This window comes from Zalophus californianus, chromosome 5 (genome assembly GCF_009762305.2).
Source record: "Zalophus californianus isolate mZalCal1 chromosome 5, mZalCal1.pri.v2, whole genome shotgun sequence".
NCBI lineage: Eukaryota > Metazoa > Chordata > Mammalia > Carnivora > Otariidae > Zalophus > Zalophus californianus.
In genome coordinates, this window is record NC_045599.1 from 7,187,842 (window position 1) to 7,195,384 (window position 7,543).

At 34.9% G+C, this 7,543-nt stretch overlaps 1 pseudogene; it reads right to left on the reverse strand.

Annotated features, from left to right (window-relative positions):
• Nucleotides 1–470: 470 nt before the first annotated feature.
• Nucleotides 471–7,165, reverse strand: LOC113928631 (annotated as a pseudogene).
• Nucleotides 7,166–7,543: the final 378 nt, after the last annotated feature.

Sequence of the window (7,543 nt, forward strand, 5' to 3'; positions counted from 1 at the left end):
GCCTACATTTAATTAGGGCAATTTTGTTCTTTAGGTTCCAAACCTGAAAACATCCAGTGGCTGTTACCACTCTGAAATCATTAGTCCATTGTAGTAGAAGGTACTGTGGGAAAAGCATTAATCCCAAAAGAAGGGCTTAGGGAAGCTTTTCAGCATAAGGTGGTATCACAGCTGATATTTAAAGGATGTCACTTATTGTACAAAGAACCAGAGGAAGACTATCAAACACACCCAATCCTTCATTTGTTCAAAAAACGTATCATGCTATATTATAATAAAAAATAACTAATAGCTAACTGAATTTAATATAAATAACAAATGTTATTTACTATTGCCCCTTAGGAGTTTGATATGTAGGTGCAGTTTGTGCAAATATTTGTAATAAAATACACAAATGGTTTTGAGCCTCATGTGGAAAGGGTACAGCTTATTTTTTTAAAGATTTTTTTTTCATAAAATATAGAGTGGTTCATTTAGATGGTTTTAAATGATTTCACTGTGGAATTCAGCATAACTGGAACAAACATCCAAGATCTTCGTAACAGAAATCTTCTTGCTAGGCAATGGCTTTGGCTTCAGGCAAGAATGCCTCCCAGTATTTTATCAGCTGTTGCTGTGTTTGTTCTAATGATTCTAAGTACTTGATAATACAGTTTTAAAATCTTTCACTCGTTCTTTCTCAAATCTTCCCACTTCTTTTCGAATTGTTTTAGAGATCTGTTCAAAATCTCTTTCTCCTTGTTGTACTTTTGCCTCCCACTCTCTTATTTCATTTTTAGCTTGCTGTATTTTATCTGGTTTATTAGCAACCATCATTTTTGCCCCAGTTTCACGTTTTTTGAGCAAAGTAATTTGAGCATCTTCCCATTTCTGCCAGCACTTCATTCAATGGTCAAACACACCTTTCACTGGGGCAATAAGACAAATGTAGTCACTAAGCAGTTCTGAAAACATATAAAAGTCAGCAAAAGCTTGTTCTTGATGTAACTGGTCTATCTTCTCCTCCACCTCCGCAAGCTGAGACAAAGCTCTAGATAAAGCAGTATGGTCCTCTGAGTTACCTAACATGGCGGCACTTTTAGCAAAGGCAGCTGTGTTGGCTGAAAGCTCTTTTCTATGACAGACCAAGGCTTCGACACTAGCATGAAGTTTCCTAAGTTGCTGATCCAGATTTTCAAATTGCTGCTGCTTTTCTTTCAAACCATGCATCCGATTCATTCATCTTGATTGTCATTTTGTTGACAGCGTCGGCAGCCTTGTTCACCATCCTCAATATTCTTGCTCCACTCAGAGCCTGTGTGTTAACTGCTCTAGGCAGCTGGAATTGAATGACAAATAAGGGCAAACAAACCGGTTAAAAGCCTGGAGGTTTAACCGGGCACAAAAGGGACTGCCTTTTTTAAAGATTTTATTTATTTATTTGACAGACACATAGAGCCAGAGAGCATGAGTGGGGGGGTGGCAAAGGCAGAGGGAGAAGGAGAAATAGTCTCCCCCCTGAGCAGGGAGCCCAATGCAGGGCTCAATCCCAGGACCTGGGGATAATGACCTGAGTTGAAGGCAGATGCTTAACTAACTGAGCCACCCAGATGCCACAAGTGTAGAGTTTATAAGGACACACCAATTCTACCTATGACATGTGAGTTCAGTTGAGTTCGACTAAACAAAGAGGCTGAAAGGAGACCCTAGATCTCTGTGTTGAATGGTGACTAAATGCTGCTTTCATATGAGTACAGGAGGTTGGGACCAGGGCTCTTGCTCAAGGACATAATGCCACAGAAAAAGAACACTATGAGCAAAGTTCAGGTGGTTGGTCAAGCAGGAGAAAAATGTTCTAGTGGGTCCTCCTTCCATATTCATTTTATAGCGTCATTTCCTGCCCTTTTTTGATGCAAGTATTTACAAATAATAATAAAATTATCAGGTTTGGATTTTCGTTATTTTATTATGTTATGTTAGTCACCATACAGTACATCATTAGTTTTTGATGTAGTGTTCCATGTTTCACTGTTTGCACATATCATCCAGTGCCCCAAGCAATATGTGCCCTCCTTAATACCTATCATCGTGCTAACCCATCCCCCCACCCCCTCCTCTCTAAAATCCTCAGTTTGTTTCCCAGAGTCCATAGTTTCTCATGGTTCATCTCCCCCTGATTTCCCTCCTTCATTTTTCCTTTCCTATTCCTAATGTCCTCCATGCTATTCCTTATGTTCCACAAATAAGTGAAACTGTATGAAAATTATCTTTCTTTGCTTGACTTATTTCACTTAGCATAATCCCCCTCCTGTTCCATCCATGTCAGTGCAGATGGTGGGTATTCATTCTTTCTGATGGCTGAGTAATATTCCACTGTATATATGCACCACATCTTCTTTATCCATTCATCTGTTGAAGGGCATCTTGCCTCCTTCCACAGTTTGGCTATTGTGGTCATTGCTGCTATAAACATTGGGGTGTATGTGCCCCTTCTTTACACTGCATCTCTATCTTTGGGGTAAATACTCAGTAGTGCAATTGCTGGGTTCTAGGGTAGTTCTATTTTTAATGTCTTGAGGAACCTCTATACTGTTTTCCAAAGTGGCTGTACCAACTTGCATGCCCACCAACAGTGTAAGAGGGGTCCCCTTTCTCCACATCCTCTCCAACATTTGTTGTTTCCTGCCTTGTCAATTTTTGCCATTCTACCTGGTGTAAGGTGGTATCTCAATGTGGTTTTGATTTGAATTTCCCTGATGGCTAATGATGTTGAACAATTTTTCATGTGTCTGTTAGCCATTGTATGTCTTCTTTTGAGAAATGTCTGTTCATGTCTTCTGTCCATTTTTTTCACTTGATTATTTGTTTTTTGGGTGTTGAGTTTGAGTTCTTTGTAGATCTTGGATACCAGCCTTTTATCTGTAGTGTCATTTGCAATTATCTTGTCCCATTCTGTGGGTTGCCTCTTTGTTTGGTTGACTGTTTCCTTTGCTGTGCAGAAGATTTTCATCTTGATGAAGTCCCAAAAGTTCATTTTTGCTTTTATTTCCCTTGCCTTTGCAGATTTGGATTTTAGAATAGTTAAATCAGTAGGAATCAATCGGAAAAGAGCAACATTAGAGGTATGGTGACCAAGTGAGTGAGGACAATGAGATGGATAGTGTTGATCTCTGTGGACTGGATCATACCAAATGAAATTAGGGGCTTTTAGGGTATAAGTAGGGCCTTGTTGAGTTTGTTCCTTAAAACCACAAACTTGGTTGCATGTTTACCAGTTTCCAATTAGCTATGGCAATTTGTGAATTATCAGTTGGTTTCAAAAGTAGAGATTCCCTTTTTTTCTTGACATACTCAATTCTTTCATAACTATAAAATAAGGACCTTGCAGTATTTTAGGAAACAGTGTTGGAAAATTTGTTTAGAATTTTTTTTGTTGCAGTAAAATGGAATGAATAAAGTATGTACACTATTTAACTTTTAAAAATAATTGAGAAGTATAATATCACCCTTCAATTTCTTGGACTATAATGACACACATTTGATGGTTTCATTTAGAGCACTGTAGATTTGGGAAAGAAAATGGGGCAAAACAAAATAAAACATTCTATGAAACCATGTTTTTCCATAGACGAATTTTTACTCTATCTCAAGCAAAAGAAAATAGATGAAAATATTTTAGAATGATGTGTTTTTTTAAATAAAATATTTATTTTCCATAGCCTATACAAAAAAGGATTTACAAGAACTGTGCAGTTGGGAAACTCAATCAAATTATATATACTGCATAATACCCAGAATTACTAGACATGAAAGAACAGTATCTAGAATACAAACAACAAATGAAGTTTTTCTGGCACTCAAGTGCACTTGCTTACAGTGCCATGTAAGTAGCTGTGCACTGAAGTAGTTTAAAATGTGCAAATTTCAGAATGCATTCAAGTGTTTGTGCTTGTGCTTATGATGCCACTTGCATTTGGCCAAAGAAATAATTTTTAACCCATGAAAACCAGCCCTCAGTGTTCCTGAACCCTCCAAAGGTCATTAAGGACTATAATTAGAATTATTACAAATTTAGTCATAAACCAATATGAATTAGGTGGAGAAGCTTGAATTGTTTGTTCTTGTTTTTACAAATATTCCACTTTAATTTTTAATACATATTTTATTTATTTATTTTACACTATGTGCCAGTCATTATTATAATGTTGCTCTGTATATTAATTTATTCAAACCTATTAAACCCTTTAAGGAAGATATGATTTTTTTCTTTGTTCTTGTTGTTGATACATTTATTTTATTGTGGTAAGAGCACCTATCATTAGATCAACCTTCTTAACAAATTTTTATGTGTGCAACATAGTATTGCTGACTACAGGGCAGGTATTCATATTATCTCCATTTTACAGAGAAGGACACTAAGTCACCAACAGGTTAAATAATTTGTTTGGGACCACTAGGTAGTAATGTTCAAATGGGTACTTGCTAACAAGTATGAACTCCATGTTGGTTGGAATGACTAGGTCTTTCCATTGTGAAAAATGTTAATGTTACATCTGTCATTTTTGCTCTAGACAGAAACCTTGGTGATACCAAGTTTTATAGAAAACCAGTTTCTTATACTACAATTTACTCACTAATACTGTATATCTTCAGAGAAAAGACAGAAGATGCCACACATTTTTTTCTAAATGATTTCCAGAGAGTGAGTCATTACAGTTCAATTATAGTGTAATTCTGCCATGCTCTAAACATAAGTGCTATAAAGTTGCAATGTAAAGGATAAAATAAGGCATTGTTATCAATTCTTAACCACTGAAGTTTGTTTTCCATAGGATTAAGAGAATTGATTATTCTCTATATATAGAAGTCAGTTTTCAGAGATGCTCCAGTTATGTGGGTTAGCAATTCATTGCTAGATTAAAGGTTCTAACTTTGAGTTATAAAAACATGCTGACAACATATGTGTATGTTAGAGCTAATGATAAATACCAGTTAACATCTTAAGCAAAGCTCTGAATTGTCCAGCTAACAATTAATTTCCCTGGATAAACGTTAAAGAAAATCAACCAAGATTTTGCACTGAAGGTCTCTGGATAAAGGTAGTTCTATAGACTGAAACCAGAAGATGTAAAGATCAGGCACACTTATGAAATCCTAACTAACCATTTATGAATGGTGAATTATACTCTGTATGCAAGACAGATGTTAGATGAGTAATTAACCCGCATGCACGTGAATGTGTGTATATATATGTATATATGTGTATAGGTATATATTTGTACAAATGTATGTATGTTAGCCCTGTATATTTATCTATTTTTTTCATTTTGTGAGGTTTACTGTGTACTAGTCACTGGGCTAAATACTTCATAGTTTTTTTTCTTTTCTTTCTTCCAACTGATTTTTTTTAATTGAGTATAGTGGAAATACAATGTGACATTAGTTTCTACTGTACAATATGTAATTTGACAAGTGTATATATTATGCTATTCTTACCACAACTATAACTACCATCTGTCACCACACAACACTATTAAGATATTGACTATATTCATTATGCTGTGTCTTTTATTCTTGTGACTTTTTCATTCCATATCTGGAAGTCTGTATTTTCCACTCCCTTTCACCCATTTTGCCTATCACTCCACCCCTCTTCCCTCTGGTAACTATGACTTTGTTCTCTGTATTTGTAGGTCTGATTCTGATTTTAATTTATTCATTTGTGTTTTTAAATTCCACATATGGCTGAAATCATGTGTGGTTGTCTTTCTCAGTCAGACATATTTAACTTAGTTTAAGGTCCTCCAGACACATCCATGTATTAAATGACAAGATGTTCTTATTTAAGAAAAGAAAAAAAAAAGATGTCCTTATGTTTTTAACATTGCATAATATTCCATCATATACCACATTTCATATTTTGTCACATTGTTTATCCATTCATTGTTTGATAGTCATTAATTTTTTTCCATATGTTGGCTACTGTGAATAATATGACAATAAACATGAATATGTCAGGGTGCCTGGGGGGGCTCAGTCGGTTAAGGGAATGACTCTTGTTTTAGTTTTAGGTACTGATCTCATGGTTCATGAGATAAAGCCCCATGTTGGGCTCCACACTCAGCAGGAGTCTTCTTGAATATTCTCTCCCTATGCCCCTCCCCACTCTCTCTAGTAAATAAATCTTAAAAAAAAAAAGAAAGCTCAAATCTTACTGAGATCCAGATTTCAATTCATGTGGTTATACACCCAGAAGTGGGATTGCTGAATCAAATGATAATTAGCTTTCAAATTTTTTAGGTACCTATATATTGTTTTCCAAAATGTCTGCATCAGTTTAAATTCTAACCAAGAATATACAAGGATTACCCTCTCTCCACATTCTCACCAGCACTTACTCTTTTTGTTTTTGTTAATAATAGTTATTCTAACAGGTGGAAGGTGATATCTATTGTGGGTTTGACTTGCATTTCCCTGATGATTAGTGATGGTCAGTTTTATATATCTGTGACCATTTGTATGTCTCCTTTGGAGAAATATCTACTCAGTTCCTTTGCTCATTTTTAATTTTTGTTGTTGTTTGTTTTATTTTGCTATTGAGTTTTATGAGGTCCTTAAATATTTTGGATATTAACCATTTATGTAAAATGAGGTCTGCAGATATCTCTTCCCTTCCCTAGTTGCCTTTGTATTATGTTAATTGTTTACTTTCCTGTGCAGAAGACTTTTGTTTGATGTCACACCCATCTATTTTAGGTTTGTCACTTGGACTTTTAGTATTATATCAAGAAATCTTTGCCCAGTACAATGTCCAGACTCTTCTAACCTGTTTTTCCTTATAAGATTTATGGTTTTAGAACTTATGTTTATGCCTATTTTTTATATATAATGGTCACATGACATTTTATTACTTTCAGGTACAGAACATAACCACCCAGTATTCATATATATTGCAAAATAATCATCACAGCAATATTAGTTAACATTCATTGCCATACATAATTATGACATTTTTTCTCATGATGAGAATTTGTAAGATCTACTGTCTTAACAAATTTCAAATATGCAATACTGTATGATTAAATATAGTCACTATGCTGTACATTACATCTAAATGCTTTATTTATTTTACACCTGTAAGTTTGTTCCTTTAGACCACCTTCACCTATTTCACCTTCCTCGCCATCCACCTCTGGTAGTAATTAATCTTCTCTCTGTATTTTGAGTTTTTTTTTTTTAATTCCACATATAAGTAAGATCATATGGTAATTGTCTTTCTTTGTCTGACTGATTACACTTAGCATAAGGTCATCAAGATCTATCCATGTTGTCACAAATGGCAATTTCCCTTTTTATGGCTGAATAATACTGCATTGTATGTATGTGTATTTACATTTTTTAAAAAATAATTTGTTAGTCTATGAACACTTAGGTTGTTTCCATATCTGGCCATTATAAATAATACAGTGATAAAGATGGGGATGTATATATCTTATCAATTTGGTGTTTCTCTTTTCTTCAGAAAAATATCCAGAAGTGGAATTGCTGGATCATATAGTAGTTC